The following is a 26,210-nucleotide window of genomic DNA, read 5'->3' as shown; positions in this document are numbered from 1 at the left end:
GCAAACAGTGATTCAAATCCATTTCCTTATGGCCGCTTTGGAGTCAAAATTAAACTATTTTGATATCCTTATGTAGGACTTATAACTTAGAATTTTTTTCCATAAATACGTTTATTTCATAGGCAATACACAAGTCAAGTTTTTCTTCGCCGTGGCATCCACAATACCACTTTAAACGTAATATATTTCGAATATCACATTAGTATGTTGGTATTCATTAGTTAATCTAAACACTGTTTTTATCAAGCTATTTGCTATTATAAATTACATTAAATAAAATACATTTATTTTGTACATGATCTTATAACTATTTCAAGTTTGTTTGTATCACTTCATCACTTTTATTCAATATCATTGTTGAAAATAGCAGGTCTGCCAACACTGAAAACGGAAGTGTAGTTTCGGCCTCTCAGTGACAGCGATATCTGTCACGACTGAATACGAACGGAAAACAAAGGAAAGAAGAAGGAATGAGGATAGAGAAAAAAGTGATAACGTGAGAGTTGAGTCGAAGATCGTACGAAACCCGCACGTCTATGTGGTCCACGGAGTGCTTGTCTTTTTGTTCGACGTATAATCATCCAAGCTGTTAACAAAACGACCATTCCAGAACGGAACACCAATCGTTTGTTACCGTGCCTACGATCAGTGCACACAACCGATGAAAGTGAAGTTAAATTTCGTATTCGACGATAGGGTAAAACACGATCACGTGGGTAAACAGGCAAAAACCGCCGGTACTATCTTGTTCCTTACACTTAATCTAAATTTATACTATCATGTAATTATCTACTTACTTTATAGAACTTAAATCAACTAAGAATTGAACTATACTATTTCATTTGTCAGGGCTATTGAAGTATCTAAAGTGAGAAAGGTTCAGAAGAAAGGTTATGTTAAAATCGTATTTGAACACTAAATGTGAGTAGAAAGAAATGATGAATTCATAATGTTAATTTCTAACAAATTAATAAATTTCAGCTTAAAGCTGCTTATAGTATTGAGTTGCTAAACGACGTGTTTCATTGGCGACGTCGAAACCCGACCTTCTGAACAAACTTTAAGATTTAATGCGAATTGTATACTGAATAAAGGAGAAACTGCGAAGTAAGTAGCAATATGAATTCCACTCGTGAATGTGGTAAATGTAACACCGGGGGTGTTGTGAATGAAATGGTCGGTTGCGACATGTGTGACATCTGGTTGCACGCTGACTGTGCCGGTATCACGGGTGATACACCGGACCCAAACAGAAGTTGGCGCTGCGCAGAGTGTATACATGATGAAGTGACAGATGTTGTCAGCATCGGTAGTCGGAAAACCGCAAAAACTTCAAGTAGCACCCGAAATCGACGTGCAGAGCTTGCCCTCAAGTTGCTTGAAGAGGAACAAGCGTTGAGAGAGATAAACCGTCAGAAGGAGGATGAACTAAGAAGAAAAGAAGCAGAAATTTTGAAGACGAGAGCTGAGGAGGATGCAAAACTTCTCAAGCAAAAGCACGATTTATTACAATCCTTGGAAGATGAAGACAACAGCAATAGGAGCGGGATAAGTAGCAGAGCGAGCCGGGAAATGGTTCAGTCGTGGCTTGGTGGTGGTGAAATACCACCGCCTGAAAAACCACAACCATCTGTAAGAGATGTTCAACCGATCGTTACATCCACATTCGGAACAGTTTCTACACACAAAAGTACGATGTCTGGGCCGCAGTTCGGTACCGACAGTCATCCCACCGCGATAGCTGCGACAAACATCGACGTGCCTAAGTCTTCGTCAACACCACATACCATGATAAGTACTGTGTTCGATCCCAAAATATCCATATCACAGAGAAACCAAACTGTACAATCATTCTTACAACGAAGTGGAAAGCTACGAGGGGCAAGTTTCTCAACAAAATATAGAACACACTTGAATATTACAACAGTATCCCAAAATGTTAGCTCCCACAATAATGTTATTCCTCTTGCTAGTAAATTTTCTCAAGTATTTCCTACGGTCTCTCAAAATTCTTTCCTGTCCAACTTGAAGGATTTGTCAATAGGACATACCGTTCCAGTCAATACTACCAGATCGCATTTTGTATCAGCTCCTTCGTTAGGGAATGCAATGAATGTGATGCAGACGTATTCGCAGCCGACATCGAGTGTGCCTTACTTTAATCCAATGGAGCCATTTTCAGCATGTACCAAAGGTTTCTTTCACATCCGTACCGGCTACGACAACAGTTCTTTTTTTTTTTTTTTTTTTTTTTTTTTTTTTTTTACAAGGTGAAATGCATTTACGCACGGAGTGTGGGACTCTCCACAGGACTACCCAACTGTTGATTGGAACTACCCACTAAAACACCTTGGATCTCCAACCCTACCTCCCCGGCACCACCGCTAGGTATTACTTCGGGGTGGAAGGCTATTGGTGCTCACAGCACCCTCCCCAGATTTATGCAGAATGGGGATCAGCATCCTGCTCTCGAGGGATCGACCAGTTGGATGACGAGGTCGGTCCAGTGATGCCGGCTGGAGGGTAACTTCCGGTTCACTGGCTCCTCGACGACCCAAAACTGATGCTACGTCGCGGAACTACTCGACTAGTCTCCGCCAAAAGATATAGTCTACACCGACGGAGGGTTCCCCGACGAGGGAAGTCCTCCCGAACCGACGCTTACGGTGCGCGTCTACGACCCGACCGAAAGGATGCCTAAGTCGATCCAATGATTCCGGTTGGAGCGTGGCTTCCGGTTCACTGGCGCTCAGACGATCCTATCGGTATCACGCGACGATCTACTCATCTAGTCCCCGACAAAGGATCTAGACTACTCCGACGGAGATTTCCCCGGCGAAGGAGAATCTCCCGACACCGATTCTCTTACACCACACGGGACACCCGATGGAGTGCCGAGGTCGGTCCCGCGATTCCGGTTGGAGCATGGCTTCCGGTTCGCTGGCGCCTCGACGACTCGAATCGGTGTTGTGGCGGCTACTCGACTAGCCCCCGCCGAAGGATCTAGCCTACACCGACGGAGAGTTCCCCGACGAAGGAGGCCCTCCCGAAACCGACGCTTTCGATTCCCGTCAACGCCCGACCGAGAGGATGCCTGGGTCGGTCCAGTGATTCCGGTTGGAGGAAAGCTTCCGGTTCACTGGCGCCCTGACGATCCTAGCGGTATTACACCACGATTTACTCGTCTAGTCCCCGACGAAGGATCTAGACTACTCCGACGGAGATTTCCCCGGCGAAGGAGAATCTCCCGACACCGAGTCTCTTACACCACACGGGACACCCGATGGAGTGCCGAGGTCGGTCCCGCGATTCCGGTTGGAGCATGGCTTCCGGTTCGCTGGCGCCTCGACGACTCGAATCGGTGTTGTGGCGGCTACTCGACTAGCCCCCGCCGAAGGATCTAGCCTACACCGACGGAGAGTTCCCCGACGAAGGAGGCCCTCCCGAAACCGACGCCTTCGATACCCGTCAACGCCCGACCGAGAGGATGCCTGGGTCGATCCAGTGATTCCGGTTGGAGGAAAGCTTCCGGTTCACTGGCGCCCCGACGATCCTAACAGTTTTACGTACTACTCGTCTAGTCCCCGACGATGGATCTAGACTACTCCGACGAAGAGCTTCCCGACGAAGAAGGTTCTCCCGGACCGACGTTTATTCGCTGATCCCTCTTGAGCCTGCTACGGTACGCGGCTGACCTGTTGTTGATCCGCACTCCATTTCCGCTGCAATATTCCCGCAATTTGGGATGCAGCGGTCGACACTGCGTTCCAGTTCTCTACGCAGTGGCACATTCTCTGGATCAGGTTTTCCGGTGTGGTGTCCCTGCCGCATGCCTCCAGTAGCTCACTCCTTTGAGCCGCGAAACGGGAACATGCGAACAAGACGTGTTCAGCCGTCTCGATCTCGTCTGGGCAGCCAGGACATACAGGGGATGTCGCGTGGCCGAACCTGTGGAGGTACCATCTGAAGCACCCGTGCCCTGTGAGGAACTGCGTCAGGCCGAAGTTCACTTCTCCGTGAGGTCTATCTAACCAGCTCGCGACCCTAGGTATGCGCCGATGTGTCCACCTGCCCTTGGTTGAGCTGTCCCACTCTTGTTGCCATCTGCGTAGAGAAGCGGCTTTGGAGGCCCTACGGGCGTTCCTGTCTCCTCGCATGCTGTAGCGCTCCGCGTCTTCCTTCACTATCAGACTGATAGGCATCATGCTTGCAACCACGCAGGCCGCATCCCTCGATACAGTGCGGTATGCACTGATTACGCGAAGACACATCAGTCTATGCGTACTCTCCAGCATCTGTGCGTTGCGTTCCACATTCAGTGCCGACGCCCATACCGGGCTGCCGTACCTGAGGATCGAAACTGCCACTCCTGCCAGTAACCCTCGTTTACTGGAGCGCACAGGCGAGCTGTTGGCCATCAAACGAGAGAGCGCCGCGATCGCTGTTGATGCGCGCTTGCAGGCGTATTCAACGTGCTTGCTGAAACTGAGTTTGTCGTCAAGCATCACACCCAATTGCTTCAGTGATCTCTTGGAGGGGATCACGCAATCTCCGGCATGTACCAGCGCCTCCTTTTCCGATTTGCGGTTGTTTACCACCATCACTTCTGTTTTGTGGTGCGCGAGTTGCAGTTTCCTGCTACGCAGCCAGTCCTCCACCAAGCAGATTGAGTGTGATGCACTCAGTTCGACCTCTTCGATGGATTCGCCGTAGACTGTCAACGTGACGTCGTCCGCGAACCCGACTATCTTGACACCCGGAGGGAGCCTCAACCTCAGTACTCCATCGTACATTATATTCCACAGGATCGGGCCCAAGATAGATCCCTGTGGTACTCCAGCCGTGATTGGAGTGCTACGTGTGCCTTCGTCGGTCTCGTAGAGCAATACTCGGTTCTGGAAGTAGCTTTCCAGAATCTTGTACAGCCCTTCCGGTACTCCTAGTCGAAGTAGGGAATCAGCAATGTCTGCCCAGCAAGCACTGTTGAACGCGTTCTTGACGTCTAGCGTTACTACCGCACAGTAGCGGATCCCTCGTCGTTTGCGCTGTATAGCTACCTCCGCCGTGGTTACAACCGATGTTATGGCGTCCACCGTCGACCTGCCTCTGCGGAACCCGTACTGTTGACTGGACAGTCCTCCTACCTCCTCTATGAAGGGGGCTAGCCTGTTGAGGATGATTTTCTCAAGGAGCTTACCCACAGTGTCTATCAGACAGATTGGTCTATACGCCGAAGGATCCCCTGGGGGTTTCCCAGGTTTCGGTAATAGTACCAACCTTTGTCTTTTCCAAATGTCTGGGAACATACGCTCGTCCAGACATCTCTGTATGACCTCCCTGAACATGTCCGGTTTTGTCATTATAGCCGCCTTTAGAGCCACGTTCGGGATACCGTCTGGCCCCGGGGCTTTCTTTGTATCGAGTGATCTCGCCGCAGTGAGCAACTCCTCGTTCGTCACCTTTACGACTTCATTCGCTGGTAGCGGAGCTGGCTGCCAGGGGGACGTGTCGTGGTGGGGAAAGAGAACCGTTATGATTTCCTTCAACCTCGCCGGACTATGTTCAGGGGGTGCTAGCGCCCCTTTCGTTTTGGCCATCACCATCCTGTAGGCATCGCCCCATGGGTTGGAGTTGGCTCCCTCGCATAGCTTGTCGAAACAGGCTCTTTTGCTTGCGCTGATGGCCTTGTTTAGTGCTAGCTTCGCCGCTTTGAACGCCGTGTTCCTCTCCATCCTCATCTCCGCTGATCGAGCTCTTTGCATCCTTCTTCTAGCCCTGAGGCAGGATGCGCGAAGGCGTGCAATTTGCTCGTTCCACCAGTAGACCGGTGGTCTATTGGTCCTCGGTTGAGCCTTTCTAGGCATGGTCGCGTCACACGCCCGTGACAGGATAGTTTAGTAATAACGCACTGTTTCGGGTTTAAAACGTAATCTCTCATCTTTATTTTAAAATTTACTTATTTATACCCTATCCTCTCCTGACTTAGCTAGTTGTAATTTACAGTATGGATTGCTAAAAATCCGGGGGGAAGGAGTTAGAACGCGCAGCGTAAATCCGATTTAACCAATGTCATGTCTCGGTCATTGTATTGTATTTGAGTAAGAGAGAGTGAGTAATGTTTCTAGACAAGTGTGTGAGTGTGATACAGAGAGGGGAGGTTGAGAGTAGTCAGGTTTAATTCTCGTGAGTGTCGGTTCGAGTCAGTGTCTTTTTCCTGGGTTACCGTTATTCTAGGTCATGCCATATGGCACTGTTTGAGAGAGGTGTAGAGGTGTGTAAAGTGGAGAAGCGGGGAAATGACATAACTGAATTGTTTTTAGTTGATATTTGATGCTTAAGTTTCCGTGTTTATACTTGCGATATTTTTCGTTGGGCTGAAGTAAGTGCTGACAATTTAATTGTCTTATGTAGGTGAAGTTTATATTTCAAGTGGGTTTCTGGGCTTCATGACTTGGTGTCGAGTGGAAATTTGTCGAGTACGTGTTTTATGGAAATTTGTCAAGTGCGTGTGGTCTGAAGTGTGGGAAAGATTTACTTTTGAATATTTTACATGGTCTGGGATGTGTGAAAGATTTAATGTTACATGGTCTGAAATGTGTGAAAGGTTTAATGTTACATGGTCTGGGATGTGTGAAAGATTTAATGTTACATGGTCTGAAATGTGTGAAAGGTTTAATGTTACATGCTCATATTACATCATCCCCCTTTTGGAAGAATGATGTAACGAAGGGAAATCATTCTGTAGTGCTTTAAGGGATTAGTTTACTGTTGCGTTCGAACTCCCTAACAATCTTAATGTATATTACAGTGTTTTCTTATACCTAAAATAACCGAATTTTACAGTTTTTCTCAGAGAAGCTGAGTAAAACTTCACTTACATCCACGGCAATTATTTTTTGATTTTTCTCTCTTTTTTTTTTTTTTGTTTTACGTGGTGTTAAGCTCGGTATCTAAATCTTAATTCTAAAATTTTGATATTACAATTTTGTATTTTATGCTTTGATGAGTCTATTTTTGTGAACAATGGTTTTTTCTTTTGACTGTAAATTTTGTATTTCACAATTTGAATCTTGAAGTTGTGTAACTTTAAATGGACCAATATAAAATGGATCTAGCTTGCGTCTATTTTCGTTTTGTAGATATACTATGTCGTTTACTTGTATTTCTATCGGATTGCACAGGTGATCTGTTGTCGATTTTCTGAATTCTTTTTGGTGTATTAAATGTTTGTTTGCTATTTCGTGTGATTTGTGTAGTCGGTATTGTAATTCTTTATTGTACATGTCGAAATTATATATTGGTTCAATTTTGTCTGAATAAATTTCTTGTGGTAGTCTGGCTTTTACGCCGAAAACTAGTTCGTAGGGTGTATACCCATGATCTGAGTGTGGTGTTGTGTTATATGAAAATGCATAGTATTGTAACCAATCATCCCAGTCAGATTGATGTTCGTTGATAAAAGATCGCAGAAACTCGTTGAGGCATCTGTGATTTCTTTCCAAAGAACCAATTGTCTGAGGATGATAAGCTGTCGAAAATGTTTGTTTAATTTTTAATAATTTGCAAATTTGTTCTAGAACCTCGTTTTTATATTCGGTTCCTCTGTCGGTTTTTAACTCAAGAAATTTACCGTAAGTTAAAATGAAATTTTCTACTAACGCTTTAGCTACGATGTTAGCTTCTTTGGTTGGAATAGGTATATATACAACGTATTTGGTTAATTCACACTGTATGCTTACAGCGTATCTATTATTATGGATTGTTTTGGGTAATGGTCCAACCGTATCGATTGCCACTACTTCAAATGGTTTGTTAGGTGTATTAGTAATTTGTAGTTTTTATTTAGTATGTTTAATAATTTTGTTCTTTTTGCAAATTTCACAGGCCTTGATGAAATTAGCAATTGAACTTTTCATAAATTTCCATGTGTATATTTCTCTTAATTTGAGGTACAATCTGTTTTGTCCGATGTGTCCTCCTGTTGGTAATTCATGGTGATTCTTTAATATTGTTTGTATTTCCTGAGGTTTACTAATAAACTTCGGTGGTTTGTAGATAATAATTTGTAATGTTTTAATTGTTTTTAGGACGAGACCTTTAAACATTTCCATAGGTACCATTTCAAATATTTTATCATTGCAAGAGATTGCTACTCTGCTAACTTTTAATTTTCTCATTTCTTCATCATATTTGGAGATTGCAAACACGAGTGTTTGTCTGATATCTCTTATTTCTGTAATTACACGATGCATCGGTTTTTGTTTTTGTATCCCTTGATATGTATCAATTATAATGTGGTTGTTTTCGAAAAAACACCTCATTTTCAATAAGTTTCTTACTTCGCTAGGAGTTTCCGTTGAATAAACAGAGAGTTGATCAGGCTCACTGTTGATGCAAGGATTATTACTTAAATTATTATTATAGTTAGTATTTTTGGTATTATTTAATTTATCTTGTTCTTTTTTCTTTTTTATCAGTTCTTGTTTTTTTGACATTGACCTTGTATTAACCATCAAAATACTATTTGCCTTTAATTCATCGGAGGACATTATTATGCGTGATAACGCATCGGCTGCAACGTTACTTTTACCTTGAATATATTCTATATTAAATTCAAATTCCTCTAAATCTAACCTCATTCTAGTTAATTTGGAGGTTGGGTTTTTCATATTAAATAGAAATACTAACGGTCTGTGATCCGTTCGTATAGTAAATTTACGTCCATATAGGTAGGACTTAAAGTAATTAATTGACCAGTGTATTGCTGTCAATTCTTTCAAAATTACTGATTTATTTTTTTCTCCGGGCGTAAAGCTTTTGCTGGCGAATGCTATTGGTAAGTCATTGCCATTAATTATTTGTGATAAAACTGCACCACATCCAACATCTGAGGCGTCTGTGGTTAAAATAAATTGTTCATTAAAATCTGGGTATTGTAGAAGTTTTGGTGACATTAAGAAGGATTTTAAGGTTACAAAAGCATGCTGACATTCTAATGTCCATGAAAATTTTTGGTTTTTCTTTAGTAGCTGATTTAATGGGTAGGCTATGGTTGCGAAATTTGGGACGAATTTTCTGTAATAGTTACAAAAGGCAACGAATCTTCGTACGTCGTCGCTACTTGTTGGCGTAGGATAATTTTTTATTGCTTCGTATTTATTACTATCCGGTAGTATTCCTTTGTCTGTAATTTTGTGACCTAAATATGTTACTTCTGTATTAAAAAATTTACACTTGTTGAGGTTTAATTTGAGATTGTACTTCCTAATGCGTTCAAAAACTTTCTCTAAATTCTGAAGGTGGTGTTGAATTGAACATCCAACTACTATAATATCATCTATATATACAAAAGCATGTTCAGGTGTTAATCCTGACATTGCGATTGTCATCATTCTTTGAAAACTGTTTGGGCTGATATTTAAACCAAACGGTAATCTTTTAAATTGAAAGTGACCGGATTGGGTTGAAAATGCTGTAAATTTCCTGGAGTTTACTTCTAAGGGTATTTGATGGAATCCTGACATTAAATCCAGAGTTGTAAAATATTTTGCTCTACCAAGCTGATCTAGGATAGCATCAATTCTTGGCAGTGGGAATTTATCGGCTAATATTTTTTTGTTAAGTTGCCGGAAATCAACTACTAATCTCCATTTTGTATTATTGTTTTCTGATTTTTTCGGGACTAGTAAAATTGGATTGTTATATGGTGATATGGATGGTTCGATAATATCATCTCTCAACATTTTGTTTACTTGTGTTGCAATTTCGTTGCTTTGTGAGTGAATCGTTTTGTAGTTTGGAATGTATACTGGGACTCTATCGCTCAGTTCGATATTTTGTGAATAAAAATTGTTTGACGAAACTGGTTCGTCTGGTAAGCAAAATATATCAGAATAATTTGAAATTAATTTTTCCAGGCTGTTTTTAGCGTATATGGGTACATTGCTTAAATCGAGTTCAGTTAGAACTTTGTTTTTTCTAGTGTTATTTTTGTACGTGTTGTTTTTCAAAATTGTGTACTTACTTAAAGGTTCTAAAATTGGCTTGAATTCTGATTGGCTGACCTTTATAGGTTTGTCAGTAGTATTCATAAATTTTACGAATTGATTTTGTGGTGAAATAATTGCGCTTGCGCAAAATAACCCTTGTTTAATTTCCTGTGAGTGTAGTACCATGTCCTCACTGATATTTAAATTTTGCATTATTCTGATAACTTCGCATCTTCCTGGTATAATGTAATTTTTATCGATTGTATCTTGAATCGGTATTGCTATTGGAATATTGTTAATTGTAAAGTTTAATATCCAACATTCATAATCTATTAGGCATTTATGAGCCGATAGGAAATCTCTACCTAAGATGCCATCTGTAGAAATAGGAAAATTTGGGCTTACTAGGTGGAATCTATGTTTAATAGAAACTTCGTTGTTAAATATTAATTCTGTTTCTGTCGATGCGATGGTTTCTATCTCGCCATCGGTAATTCCGGTAAGTTTAATTTTATTATTTATGTTGATTGGTTGTTGTGGAGATATTTTGTTTGCTTTAAATACTGATATGTCTGCACCTGAATCTATAATAAATGTGCATATTGAATTTGTCATTCTTATACCTACTTTGATAAAATTAGCGGCGTGTATATTCATGGTATACAAGGTCTTTCTTAAAAAATTTGGTTCGTTGGGTATTGGTTAATATTTTGTACTTGTTCGTACTGACTTGGTATTATATTTAATGTTTCATTTTGTGAGGCATTTTCCATCTGTTCCTCGTTGGTTAATAATATTCTGTTATTTCCGTTCCTTCGGAAATTTTCGTGGTATTGACCTTCTCTGCGGGGTCTTCCACGGTAATTGGTTGTATTCCGCATATTACCTTCATGCCGGAATTCTTGATTATTTGCATTAAGATTGTTATGGTTGAAATTATTATTAAAATTATTATGATTATAATTATTTCTATTATTATGAAATAATTGTTTTTGTGGATACCTATTGTATTGCACTGGATATCTGGGTGCATTATATTGTCTTGCCCCTCTATTAAAATTATTCACACGTTGTTGGTGCTGTTGAACAAAACGTGTGTGCATTATTTGGGAGTGGGTTATTTCATCTGTACCCAATTCTTGTGCTTTCTGGTTTGCTTCTCTAATGTTGCTGAAATTACCAGCTTTGTGAATTATTTTTAATTCGGTGTTGTTACACCCTTTTATTAGAGCGTTTACCCCTATCTTAGTGCTCATTGATTTTGCCACTGGTAGTGGGATATTTTGCTCGACATAGGTATTTTCTAGTTTTGTGCAGAGGGTTTCAATTTCATCGCAAAAACTATTTATTGAGTTTTTTTGCTTTAATGTGTTTATTTTTGCTATGATACTTTCGGGGGTGGTCGTGATTTTACACCTTTCCTCGACTAGTTGTATCAAATTATCGATTGTGTTGACTGTTTCAGGAATGCCTTGTCTGGCTTTTCCGGACAGTCTGGTTTTTAGAAATTTTATTGCCATGGCCATGTGGTCTGGCAGAACTAACTCATTCAGCAATCTAGCTGAGTCGATAAACGTGTATAAGTTCTCAGGAGAACCATCGTAAGGTTGTATAAGAGCCGTCGCCTGACGTAAGTCGAACGGGGTTGTTGTTTGGGTCATTGTGTCGTTTTTGGTTGCTTTAATACATGCGAGTTTAAATTTTATTATTTCGCAAATTTCGTCAGTCCACAGTCTCGTATTTTTTACCAAGTTGTGAAAAGTTTTGTCGTCGATAATTTCTTGTTCTTTTGTAAAAAATTTTTCAAGATCTGTTTTTAATTCTTGGCATCTATTCAATTTTTCGTCGAGTAATTTTTCTGATAGTTTCGTGTTTATAGACTTTTTTACATAAATGTGGAGTTTTTCTAGCTCCTTATAATTTTGCATTTCATTTTTGCTTGGATATATATAACGTTTATATAAAAATTTATCGTATTTCAAGTGGACATTATATTATTTTTATCGTTATGTAAAATTTTTTTTTTGTTAAAAGAAAAAATCATTCCTTTCGCAATTATAAGATATAGTGTGTAGTCTTCTGGACATGAATATACATGCATAACCACATTTGTGTTTTTCAGGAATCGCCTGTTTGCGTTTTTCCTCTACACGAATTTTAATTTCATTAAGTTTCTCTTTGACCGTTAAAGGCCATTTGTCGTTATAAGAATTCTCCATTGTCGCCTAAAAAATGTTTGTGTACGTAGTCTAAATTTAAACGTTGGTCAGTTGTACCTGACGTGCGGCCTTGACTGCTATCTTTTCCGTATATTGTTTGTGTAATTTTAGTAGGCCTTTCAGTAGTAGGTAGCCTATTACTATCCCTACCAACGCGCAGAGTGCGATGCCTTCCGTTTCTCTCGTCGGGGAGGCTATTGTGTTATTGATGGTTTCGTCTGACGAAAACCAACCCATAATCCTATTCACAAATGTTGTTTTGTCTCAACTCGATATATTCCTAGCTAGTTGTAATTTACAGTATGGATTGCTAAAAATCCGGGGGGAAGGAGTTAGAACGCGCAGCGTAAATCCGATTTAACCAATGACATGTCTCGGTCATTGTATTGTATTTGAGTAAGAGAGAGTGAGTAATGTTTCTAGACAAGTGTGTGAGTGTGATACAGAGAGGGGAGGTTGAGAGTAGTCAGGTTTAATTCTCGTGAGTGTCGGTTCGAGTCAGTGTCTTTTTCCTGGGTTACCGTTATTCTAGGTCATGCCATATGGCACTGTTTGAGAGAGGTGTAGAGGTGTGTAAAGTGGAGAAGCGGGGAAATGACATAACTGAATTGTTTTTAGTTGATATTTGATGCTTAAGTTTCCGTGTTTATACTTGCGATATTTTTCGTTGGGCTGAAGTAAGTGCTGACAATTTAATTGTCTTATGTAGGTGAAGTTTATATTTCAAGTGGGTTTCTGGGCTTCATGACTTGGTGTCGAGTGGAAATTTGTCGAGTACGTGTTTTATGGAAATTTGTCAAGTGCGTGTGGTCTGAAGTGTGGGAAAGATTTACTTTTGAATATTTTACATGGTCTGGGATGTGTGAAAGATTTAATGTTACATGGTCTGAAATGTGTGAAAGGTTTAATGTTACATGGTCTGGGATGTGTGAAAGATTTAATGTTACATGGTCTGAAATGTGTGAAAGGTTTAATGTTACATGCTCATATTACAATAGCGACCAACTCGTCCCCTCTCAGGTTCGCGTTGTACTCCTCTAATTCGAGGGCAGCGCAAAACGTTTCGCGGTCGAAGTTAGCCACCTTCCACGCTAGAGTTTTGGGAGTATTACTCCTCCTTGTGTTTCTCGCCAATTGGCCGATCGTGTAGCGAATGGCTAGATGGTCGCTATGGGTGTAGCCATCATCAACTCTCCAATTCAGATCTCCAGCTAGGCCGGGACTACAGAAAGTCAGGTCGATAAACGACTCGACTCCGTTCCGCTGGAAGGTACTTTTCAGTCCATCATTCGCTAACATGACGTCCAACTTGGCGAGGGCCTCCAGTAGCGTCTGACCTCTCCTATTGGTGAAGCGGCTGCCCCAAGCCGTTGCCCAGGCATTGAAGTCTCCGGCTATCACCACCGGCTTCCGACTCACCAGGTCTGCGGTCAACATGTCGACCATCCGAGTGAACTGGTCTATTGACCATCTCGGTGGTGCGTAGCAGCTACAATAGTAAACTCCGTTTACCTTAGCTATGGCTACTCCCTCCGCTTGTGTTTTCACCACCTCTTGCACTGGGTATCGACCAGTCGTCAAGATCGCCACCGTCTTGGCTTCGTCAGACACCCAGTTCCCGTTATCTACCGGTGTGTGATAGGGATCCGAAAGAATCGCGACATCAATGCCCCATTCCGTCGCTGACTGGTGCAGCAATTGCTGGCCAGCTGCACAGTGATTTAGGTTCAGCTGTACTACTTGCATGCTGATTTACTCCCTCCACTTGTTGAGCAAGTAGGTCCGCCCATGACGTGGTTTGTGGCCTTCTTCTTGCTCGCGCATAGCATGCAACGTGGCGTTCTTTCGCATGTATACGCCTTGTGCCCCTCGCCGCCGCAACGCTTGCAGAGGTTGCTTCGGTCTGGGCCTTTGCAATTCCACGACTTATGGCCAGGTTCGAAACACCTGAAGCACATGTCGACCACCGGCGGTTGGTAAGCGGTCACTGGGCATACCGACCATTCGACCTTTAGCCTGCCCACTTTGAGGACCTTATTGGCATCCGTGGCCGATAGCTTAAATGTAGCTATCTGGGTGCCCTGTGGTCCTTTCCTCATGCGGATGGATTCCCGTGAGACATCCACACCTCCTTGCTCCTTGATGGCCATGGCAAGTTCTTCTGCGGTGGCGATTTCGTCCAACCGTTTGCACTGGAGTGCAACCTCGTTACGCAGGGCTCTAACTTCGGCCGTATCGCCCAGGACTTGTTGGGCAAGCGCAACAAGCTCCGTTCCGCCCTGAGCTCCCTTTTTAAGCTCGAGCAGCATCTCTCCCGTCTTCGTACGACGGATGCTGCGAACCTCTTTGCCAAGCTCGGCTAGCTTTGCCTCGCTCCGCATGGCCTTGAGCACATCGGCGTACTTTTCTTTGTCGGCCTTAACCAACAAAGCCTCTCCTTTGTCCCTAGCCTTCCTCGCGGGAATGGGCCCGGCCTCTTTTGGGACCTTTTTCTTTTTCGCGACCTTCACCCATGGATTCTCGCCGGGTTCGCTTACATGGCTCGGATCCGGGGTTCGAGTGCCGAGGTTTGGGTTGAGCCCCTCGCCACGTTCCTTTGCCCCATCACTTCCGCCATGGTCTTTGCTCCTTTTGGCCTTGGGAGTCAGGCGTTTACTGCCTGGAGAATCCCTGGCGCGTTTCCGGCGCTGTTTATTCCGCTCGATCGTGAGCCGGAGCGCATAGTCGACCGCCTCCTGTTTTTTGTCGGTATCGAAGATGAAGGGCTCTGTTTGAGAACACTTCTCCGACTTTCCGCCACCCTCTAGCCGCACTATCAACGCCTCTTGGTCCCTTTTAGCTACGTTCACGGCCTTACGTAGCTTCAGCAAGTTCGCCTTCAGCTCCTTGCTGATGTTGGATTTCTCCTGCGCGAATTCAATAATCGCGTCGAGCTGTTCTATGACCGCTGTCATACTCGGCTTGATTATTTCCTTCGCTCGCTCCTGGGACTCAGGCTGGTTCACTGGTTTGACGTGGACATTGCTGTCGCTCGTCTCCTCAGCTACTGCTTCGCTCTCCTTTCTCGCACCCGTTCTGGATGGAGACCTCCTCAAACCCCCTCTTGCGAAAGGGTTTACCTCCTCACTCGACGCCGATGTTGATGGTGTTGAACTCATGATTTTATATGGGTCCCCCTTATGGCTGCCGTCAAACCCAGCCGAAAGTAGTCGCTATCATGATCCCATGGTTACCTATGCGGTGCAGTGAGGCCATGCGAGGGTTGGCTTTACGCTCAGAGCCGGATCAGCGCAAATCAGGAAAAGGGCATCTGAACCTACTTCCACCCAGTTATCCCAACCGGGTGGCTGAAAGTGAGACGGCGTGCCATAAGGCCTGCCACGGTTTTATGGGACGGAAGGCAGCTGCGGCATTAGCCTACTCGCCATTTCAAGCCGGTTCCACCCTGCTTTACTGAAGGAGTAGAATACCGCAGCTGTCAGCCCTGGTTTCTCTATATATTCCGATCTACCGTATCGTATCCATGGATGGTATGGTAGCCAGTATGCCTTAGTTAGGACCTCACTGGCGTTGGTCCTAACGTGCCGAGTCGGCACTCCCGTTGGGCTTGTGCACTTTGAGCGGCACACGATCGCTTTGGTAGGACTTGCTTGCGGATACATGCAGCTTTTTGTAGGAGATTAGCAGAGCCCACTGCCAAACCCCACCGCATCCTAGGCAAGCCCTACAACTCGCAGTTGCCGGGGGAGGGGTCGTCAAGCCCTTAGACATAGTCCCTGCTGCCCCTACGACAACAGTTCTTGGACAAGCTCATTCGGCGGAGCAATTGACCTGTCAAGGAAATGCGCTAACATATACACAGCCAACATCGAGCACGTCTTACAGTAATCAGTTGAATCACTATCAATATGAGCCAAACGCTCTTTTTGCTTCCGTTCCACTCGCGACAACACCTTTCGGAGCGACTCATCCCGAGGCACAACTTGTCTGCCAAGCAAATGTGCCAACATATACACAGCCGATATCGAGCGTATCTTACGCTAAACCGTGGAACCATTCTCAGTACGATCCAAAGGTCTCCTTCAGATCCGTTCCAGTTACGACAACACCATTAGGACAAACTCAACTAACATCACAATGGGACTGCCGTGGACATACAGATGGAGTTCCAACAAATGTATACGATTCGAGATCTCAACAACATACAATTCCGTCTGACACGCAGCAAACAAATGCATCATTTCAAACTGTACCGTCCGGTGCTCAAATAGTGGCCCGACAAGAGATCCCTCGTGATTTGCCAACGTTTTCAGGTGATCCTCAAGACTGGCCAATATTCTCGAGTACATTTTATAATTCTACAGCGGCTTGTGGCTACACGGATGTGGAAAATCTCGCTATGCTACAACGCTGTCTAAAAGGCTCTGCGCTCGAGGCAGTGAAAAGTCGTCTGCTGTTGCCACAGTCGGTGTCGTTCGTGATGGATACACTAAAGATGTTGTACGGGCGACCAGAGATTTTACTTCACTCTCTATTGCAGAAATTACGAAGTGTTTCATCCCCAAAGACTGAGAATTTACAATCGATAATCGTATATGGTATGGCTGTACGCAATTTCGTCGATCATATGCGTGTTGCCAATCTAGAGGATCACATGCGAAACCCAATGTTGGTACAAGAGCTTGTAGAGAAACTTCCACCACAAATGCGCATGCAGTGGTCGTGTTTCAAGCGTACCTACACGGATGTTGACCTGTCAACATTCGGTGAATTTATGTCGGAATTAGTAAAAACGGCAACGGATGTATCTATACCTGGGGAACTTATTGTACAACAAACCAGATCGATCAATAAAGGACGAGAAAAACAGAAACTGTACATTCATACCGAAGCAGAAAGTAAGAAAAAAAGGTCAACGAATACCAAGTCTCCAAATGAGTCGGATCCTACGAGACGTCAGTGTGCCTACTGTTCGGAAGACGGTCATGAGATAGCACGTTGTCCACAGTTTAAAGCATTGGATCTGGACGGAAGATGGAAAGCGATTCGATCGAAAGGACTTTGCAGGATGTGTCTAATACCACACCGAAAGTGGCCTTGTCGTTCGGGCAAGGAGTGTGGAGTAGATGGATGTCGCATTCATCACAACTCACTGCTACATTCGCAACGGGCTGTAACGGAGACATTAGGGGGACAACCTAAGTATGTTGAAAATGTTACGCGTCAGAATCATCATGCGGTCTCAAATTTTTCATTATTTCGCTATCTTCCCGTAACACTCGAAGGGAACGGGAAAAAACTGAACACGTTTGCGTTCTTGGACGATGGTTGTGAGTCTACACTGTTGGAAGCGGGACTAGCGAAAAAATTGAATATCGTTGGGCCAGAAGAACCTCTTTGTTTGTCCTGGACAGGAGATATATCTCGTGAAGAAAAGGGATCACAACGGGTTTCGGTGACAATCAGCGGAGTAGGGCTTAAGAGTAAATTCCAACTGAGCAATGTGCGTACGGTGCAAAAATTGATGCTGCAGAGTCAGTCGTTTCATTATGATGAACTCAAGAGAATATATCCGCATTTGGAAGGGCTACCTTTGAGCAGTTATTCCGATGCGGTTCCGAGAATGATCATTGGTATCGAACATGCACAAATGATAACCACTCTGAAAGTGCGTGAAGGAAGATCTACCGATCCAATTGCAGCCAAAACGCGGTTGGGCTGGTGTGTGTACGGTAAGCAGTCCGACGGCTGTGATGCTGTTACTCAACTTCACATGCACTCGCAAGCGAACGATTACAGGGAACTACACGAGTTAATGAAACAGTATTACAGTATTGAGGAGGCAGCAGTTGCAACACCATTAGAGTCGGAGGAGGATCGACGAGCTCGCGCCATCCTGGAAAGAACGACACAGAGAGTTGATGGTGGTTTCGAAACCGGGCTCCTATGGAAGTATGACAGACCATCGTTTCCAAACAGTTATCCCCTTGCTCTTCGAAGAATGTATTCCCTGGAAAAGCGGCTTGCAAAGGAACCAGAACTACAACAGCGAGTGAACACACTGCTAACCGAATATGAGAGTAAAGGTTACGCTCATCGAATCACACAAGAAGAGTTGAACACGACTAAACCCGAACGTGTCTGGTATCTGCCAATAGGAATCGTGAGGAACCCGAAGAAACCGGACAAGATACGCTTGATCTGGGATGCCGCCGCACGAGTTCATGGTGTTTCACTCAACGATATGGTCCTGAAAGGGCCAGATATGTTGGCATCGTTATTTGCAGTTTTATTGCGTTTTCGTCAGCGATCGGTGGCCGTGTGTGGAGATATACGAGAGATGTTCCACCAGATCCGAATCGTATCTCAGGATAAGCAGTCCCAGAGGTTTGTCTATAGAGAAAATCCAGATCAGTTACCACAGATCTATGTTATGGACGTGGCCACATTCGGAGCTACTTGTTCGCCATGTTCCGCTCAGTTCGTCAAGAACAAGAACGCCCAGGAATTTGCTTCAAAATTTCCAAGAGCTGCCGAGGCAATTGAAAAGGCTCACTATGTTGACGATTTTCTGGATAGCGTTGACACGGTTGAAGAAGCAGTTCGACTGGTGAAAGATGTTAAATACGTGCACGATCAGGGAGGCTTTGATATCCGAAATTTTTTATCCAATTCGGCCGACGTGTTGCAAGGTCTAGGAGAAACTGAGAGCACACAGGTGACGTCAGTTACTCTCAGCAGGATGGCAGATATGGATCGTGTTTTAGGCGTAATTTGGATACCGGCTACCGATGTTTTTGCCTACGACATAGTTCTAAAGGATGATCTTGTTAAGCTGCTGACGGAAGGAATCACGCCTACAAAACGGCAGGTGCTACGACTCGTGATGTCGTTATTTGATCCATATGGTCTAATTGGGCATTTCACCATACATGGTAAGATTTAATGCAACACATATGGAGATCTGGTTCGGACTGGGATGAAAAAATAGTAGAAGGGCTACAAGGGCTGTGGAATAGCTGGATTATGCTTTTGAAGCGATTGAACGAAGTACGTGTTCCTCGCTGTTTCTTCGGTGGAGCAAGTAGTGGACTGCCTAGTGCAATCCAACTGCATGTTTTTGTCGATGCGGGAGAATTGGCGTATGCATGCGTTGCCTATTTACGGATTATCCAAGATGGAACAGTGCGATGTGCGCTAGTCGCGGCAAAAACAAAAGTAGCGCCGCTAAAACCGTTATCTATTCCTCGTTTAGAGCTGCAAGCTGGATTGATAGGCGTACGTTTGATGGATAACATATGTGCAGTGTTGGATCTACCTCTAGAAAAACGGTATGTGTGGACAGATTCGAGAACGATTCTTTCCTGGATAAAATCAGACAGTCGGCGTTATCACTCATTCGTTGGCTTTCGTGTGGGAGAGATTCTGAATATATCTTCTATGGATGAGTGGCGTTACGTACCATCTAAGCTCAACGTAGCAGACGATGCAACGAAATGGGGCTCTGGACCCAGTTTTAGTCCGAATAGTCGCTGGTATAGCGGTTCGACCTTTTTGTATCTGTCAGAAACACAATGGCCCGACCAACCAACGATAATAGAGGCGACAAAGGAAGAGTTGCGTGTAGCATTCCAGTATCATCAACAAATAACACCCGCACTGATCGATGTGAGTAGATTTTCGAACTGGAATCGTCTTGTGCGAACTATGGCGTACGTGTTCAGAGCCATTGGATTGTTTCGGAAGAAAAGCCGACCTGGACCACTGACAAGTGGTGAGTTGCGTCAGGCAGAGAACGTGCTGTGGCGACAGGCGCAGATCCAAGCCTTTCCGGACGACTTCTGCGTACTGCATTTCAACAAAACGAATCCAGATGAACAACCAAAACGAATCGAGAAGTGTAGTCCACTCTTTAAGCAGTCACCATTTATCGATGATGCTGGAGTAATTCGAATGGATAGCCGGATTTGTGCAGCGCCGACCATCCCATACGCAGCAAAATATCCAATACTGTTGCCGAGAGATCACAAATTGACCACACTTTTGGTTGAAGAGTATCATCGTCGTTTCAAACACCAAAATCACGAGACGGTGTTTAACGAGATTTGGCAGCAATTTCGAATACCGAAGTTACGTCCCTTGCTCAAACGCATTGTCAGAAATTGCGTACACTGCAAGGTTCGGAAGGCTGTACCGAAGCCAGCAATGATGGCCTGCTTACCGAAGGTAAGATTAACGCCCCATATCCGAGCTTTCAGCCACACGGGAATCGACTACTTCGGTCCAATACAAATCAGACAAGGTCGGAGCTTGGTGAAACGCTGGGTGTCTCTTTTTACGTGTCTCACGACTCGTGCAATTCATCTAGAATTAGTACATTCTCTCTCAACACAATCCTGCGTTATGGCGATCAGAAGGTTCGTGGCACGCAGAGGATCTCCTTCGGATTTTTATTCGGATAACGGCACCTGTTTCCGAGGTGCAAGTAATCTATTGGTAGAACAGATTCGGGCGATCCACGACGATTGTGCAGTGACATTCACCAATGCTCGGACGAACTGGCACTTTAATCCTCCATCCGCACCCCATATGGGTGGAGCATGGGAGCGAATGGTACGATCGGTGAAGGCAGCAATGCAGACAATCTCAGAACACCCTCGTTATCCAAACGACGAGGTACTGGAGACAGTAATGCTGGAAGCAGAGGCCATAGTCAACTCACGACCTCTAACCTACATCCCATTGGAAAACGCCGATCAAGAAGCACTAACACCTAACCACTTTCTGTTGTATGGGTCGAGTGGCATAGGACAACCGACTACACCGCTAATGAGCAGCGGACACGCGTTGCGGGATAGCTGGAAGCTGGCAAAAAATCTGGTAGATATGTTCTGTAAGCGTTGGGTCCGTGAGTACTTACCGATGTTAACCAGAAGAACGAAGTGGTTCGAATATGTGCAACCGCTGGAACCCGGAAATTTAGTTATGGTAATCGACGAAACAAAAAGAAATGGGTGGATACGAGGACGAGTCGTAAGCGTCGTTCGTGGCAAGGACGGACAAGTTCGGAGTGCCACAGTACACACTATAAACGGAATCATGAACCGGCCTGTGGTGAAACTAGCTAAGCTGGACGTTTGCGAGACTCGGAGCTGTAAGCCAGGAATCCCGGAACTACACGCAGGAGGGGATGTTGAAAATAGCAGGTCTGCCAACACTGAAAACGGAAGTGTAGTTTCGGCCTCTCAGTGACAGCGATATCTGTCACGACTGAATACGAACGGAAAACAAAGGAAAGAAGAAGGAATGAGGATAGAGAAAAAAGTGATAACGTGAGAGTTGAGTCGAAGATCGTACGAAACCCGCACGTCTATGTGGTCCACGGAGTGCTTGTCTTTTTGTTCGACGTATAATCATCCAAGCTGTTAACAAAACGACCATTCCAGAACGGAACACCAATCGTTTGTTACCGTGCCTACGATCAGTGCACACAACCGATGAAAGTGAAGTTAAATTTCGTATTCGACGATAGGGTAAAACACGATCACGTGGGTAAACAGGCAAAAACCGCCGGTACTATCTTGTTCCTTACACTTAATCTAAATTTATACTATCATGTAATTATCTACTTACTTTATAGAACTTAAATCAACTAAGAATTGAACTATACTATTTCATTTGTCAGGGCTATTGAAGTATCTAAAGTGAGAAAGGTTCAGAAGAAAGGTTATGTTAAAATCGTATTTGAACACTAAATGTGAGTAGAAAGAAATGATGAATTCATAATGTTAATTTCTAACAAATTAATAAATTTCAGCTTAAAGCTGCTTATTGCATTGAGTTGCTAAACGACGTGTTTCATTGGCGACGTCGAAACCCGACCTTCTGAACAATCATATAGTTGGCTCATGGAAGAGAAAACAGTCTAACATAAAATAAAATTTAAATTGGAACTCCAATGGACTTAATGAAATGATAAAGAAATTTCATGTGAGGAAGGTTACGACCATCAAGAATGTCGCGAACTGGGACATTAGATAGTTTACCTTGGGTACGCAAGGAATTTATTAGTTGAGATCTGACATCACGATGCTCCACGCATGTCAAAACGACATGATCAATATCGCGATATCCTTCGCCACAAGCGCAATGATTAGTCTAGGAAAGTCCAATGTGAAGGAGATATGCATCTAACGTGTAGTGATTGGACATCACACGAATGAGGTCCCTACGCTCATCCAGTCCCCTGAACTATGCCTTTGTCGATATTTTAGAAATAATTGAGTGCATTCACCGACCCAGATCATCTTTATCCCAAAAAGCTTGCCAGCTGGCAAGTGTTCTTCGGCGAGACGCGCTGTAGAATTCGTTGAAAGCAATCGGTCTCTCATAAATTTTACCCTCAATAGCACCACGTTTGGTTAAACTATCGGCTCTTTCATTGCCTGGAATGGAGCGATGAGCCGGGACCCAAACTGTTGTGATTTGATAATTATTATTCAAAATGTCGTACAGGCACTGTTTTATTTTGCCCAAGGAAAACGGTTCATTTTTGCCAGCAGGGTTTGAGCGAATGGCTTCAATTGCACTCAGACTATCTGTGAAGAGTAAATAATGGTTTGGAGATAATGTGTCGATTACACTCAAACTATAATGAACTACTGCTAACTCTGCTATATAAACAGATGCAGGTTCTTGAAGCCTAAATGAAGCCGAAACATTATTGTTGAATATACCAAGCCTCTTCAATTTGTGATCCGTCCGTGTAAAATATTTTCTCAGTGTCAATATACCTGAACTTACTTGTAAATATTTTTGGGATTTCCATCGAGCGTAGGTGTTCCGGGATTTCACGCACTTCGCGCTGCATTTATGTGTTGAAAAATAGAGTTGAGTCAGAGACATTTAGGAGGGTGTCACGGAATATATTTTGAAGGGTCGATTTCTTGTGACATATGGATTAAACACTGTCATGAATCTTGTTTGAGATTAAAACTCAACTAGCCTTTCGAAGTTATTAATAACCAGGGGATTCAGTACCGCACATCTTATTAGCAGTCAACTTAGCATAATTGGAACAACGAAATTTTTATTGAAAACATCTATGATTAATGATTCATGGATTCTAAAACTAATTTCGAAAATGAAAACGCACTGAACAACAAGAAGTATTTTTTCACTCGAATGTTTGCAAACTCAACGCTTCCTCTAATGTATGAATAAATGCGAGAGAATTCATGGTCTGAGTGAAATCCGTACTCAAATTTTAACAAATTCATACTCAATTTTTGACATATTGTTCCAATTTATGAATTTGAATACCGGATGAACCGGTATTCAAATGTGTGGCTTGCTCGCACAATCATCGTCTGTTCGAATGCCAGTATTTCCCTAAGACAATCGACAACGCTTGAATCTTGTAAACTCAAACCGCTTATGTATTAATTGCTTCCGTTCAGATCACTGCGTAAAGAACTGTCCCTCAAAATTCCGCTGCAGAACCTGCAAAGGAAAGCATCACGCAATTAAACAGGGTCCGCCATCTAACTTTTTTTCTAACCAGCGGTTATTTCGACATTGGTAACCTGGATGTCACTTCTGATTCTGACAGAAACTTAGTTTTATTCTTCCGCTGAACGAAAATGGTTGTGTATACCCTTGAGGAACGGGTGAAAATAGTGCAGTTTTACTTTGAAAATCATGGTAATGTTGCGGAATGTGTACCAAAAAAAGTACGGGTGTGTAATGTCAGAGACATAACTGGATGTCGTGAATACGAATAAAAGTGATACTCTTTCTTTATACTTTCGAATATCAATTAGTTGATCGATTGTGTGCATTGTGCAAGCTCTCCTCTTTTTTACTACTAGAATTTGAAACGACACTCCTAAACTGAAGTACAGATTAGTTACATTAAACATTCTGACACACAATTAAATATTACGAAATAATCAGTATAGTTCTTCATGATAAAAAATGGTGGTTCTGAAAGGAACCTTTCATTAATGGCTTCTAAGTCGGTGCTATGCATTTTATATAGCAAAACAGCAGAAAGTTCTACTACAAACTACAAGTGGTTGAAAAATGGGCCGTATACATTTTGTGAAGAAAATTTCGCATAATTCTTTGGGTATACAATTATTGTTCTAAATAGAACTATATAGAATTTTGATGTCAATCATTTCGTTTCGGATTTAAATATTTTAGCGAAAAAAGTTATCAAAATGCCGTACGAGATAAATTTCTGGCATTCAGTAGGACCAAATTGTGTAATTCTCTAAGATATTAAGGCCATCGTCCAAGTACCATGCGCGCGGATGGATTTAGGAGAATTTCAATGGAAAATTTGAAAAATTTGGCAAAACCAAAAACATACAGACCTTTGAAAAACTTTTATCTATCTGTAGGCAGAAAATGGCTGGAAAATTCGGAGGATTTTCCGAGTCTTATCAAAAATAGCTCTGAAAAATGAGTGTTTTTGTGATCTTTCACAAGTATTTGGGAAAATAATGCGAAGACATGACAATTTTTTTTCAAAAAAACCTTATGCTGGTTACAAGGATTACATTCAGACACTTTTTTGGAAAAGTTTTTCACGTTTTTCATGGAGAATCAATGAATTTCATTGTTGAATGTGAAAAGGAAATTTTTGAATAAAAACTGTTCATTTCTTTTATTGCTACAAACGAAACTGGATGGCGAGGTGAGGTCGTCAGGAAGATTCTGATATGTGCCTGACTACCTCAAAACCGTCGCCCGGATGCGAAAAAGACAAGCAAGCGTGATGAATTTTTTTCAAAAGTTTTAGAAAACTTTTTTTTACATTATTTTTAGGGTTTTTTCACGCTGTTGAAAATTTTATCACGAATTCCTAATCATATTACCGATAGCTTGTAGAAAAAAATATGTTGTTGGGTTAAGTACATCAAAAGATATTCGTGGTAATGTTCTGCCCATTCTTGTACAGGGTAAATTTTGAAAAGGCGCCCCTTAGTAAAGTAAGTCGTATTCAGGACAAAAGAAACGATTTGAAGAATTCTGGAATTAGGAACTGGACCTAAGCTCAAGAACTAGATTCAGAACTTAGAACAGACTCTGAATTCAGTTGGATTTTAGTAGACTACAATTTCGAAACTGAAATCAGTTCCGGAATCTTTTTCCAGAATCCAGTTCGGCACGCAGGCTCTGAATTCTGAAATTTCGGAACTAAGCTCTGAAGCTTGAAGACGATTTCTCGCCACGACTACCAAAATGGGTTGCATAGAGTACACTGAAATGTCACATAATTCTTTGGGGGTATTATTATGATTCTAAAAAGAATCGAACATAAGAATTCTGGAAAATTGACCTGAGTTCAAGATCTAAATTTAAAACTAAGAGCAGACTCAGAATCTCGACTTGAATATCGGAAAGCGTATGAGAGTTGCTACCTGAGCGTTTGAGGTTTTAACCACGCAGAAGGTGCACTCTTTGTCGCTGCTGATGGAATGCGTCATCTCGGCTTGTTGATGATATCGTTCCCTCGACGACCGGAAAGCAAATAATAAATCATTCTCACAACGTCTACTTCCATCCAACGCACAAGAAGAAATGTTCGATTTTCGACCACGGTTCTCCTTTTATACGCAGTCAGTTGAAGATATGTGCCTGACTACCTCAAAATCGTCGTCCTTGCGCGAAAAACCCAAGCGAAACTAAAGAATTTTCCGTGTTGTTCTCAAAGTTTTAGAAAACTTCATTTTTGAGTAGTTTGTGGTTATCTCACACTGTTCAAAATAATATCCTAAATTCCTGGTCATATTTTTGATGAAATGGCGAAAGAATTATGTTGCTACCGTTAATACAAGTCGAGATATTCACGATTAAGTTCTGCCCATTCTTCCATATGGCTAATTTTGAAAAGGCACCCCATAGTAAAGTAAGTCGTATTCACGACAAAAGTCATCTTCTCGGATAAGGCATATTTTCACCTCGGCGGGTATGTTAATAAGCAAAACTGTCG

At 42.9% G+C, this 26,210-nt stretch overlaps 1 protein-coding gene across 2 annotated transcripts in view; it reads left to right on the top strand.

Annotated features, from left to right (window-relative positions):
• LOC131432375 (integrator complex subunit 3 homolog) overlaps window positions 1–26,210 on the top strand; it is an 821,606-nt gene that overhangs the window by 717,631 nt on the left and 77,765 nt on the right. The window lies entirely within an intron of this gene.

The sequence above is a fragment of the Malaya genurostris genome, chromosome 2, assembly GCF_030247185.1.
Source record: "Malaya genurostris strain Urasoe2022 chromosome 2, Malgen_1.1, whole genome shotgun sequence".
Classification (NCBI taxonomy): Eukaryota; Metazoa; Arthropoda; class Insecta; order Diptera; family Culicidae; genus Malaya; species Malaya genurostris.
The sequence above is the reverse complement of the archived record's forward strand: the minus strand, read 5'-3'. Positions and strand labels throughout refer to the sequence as shown.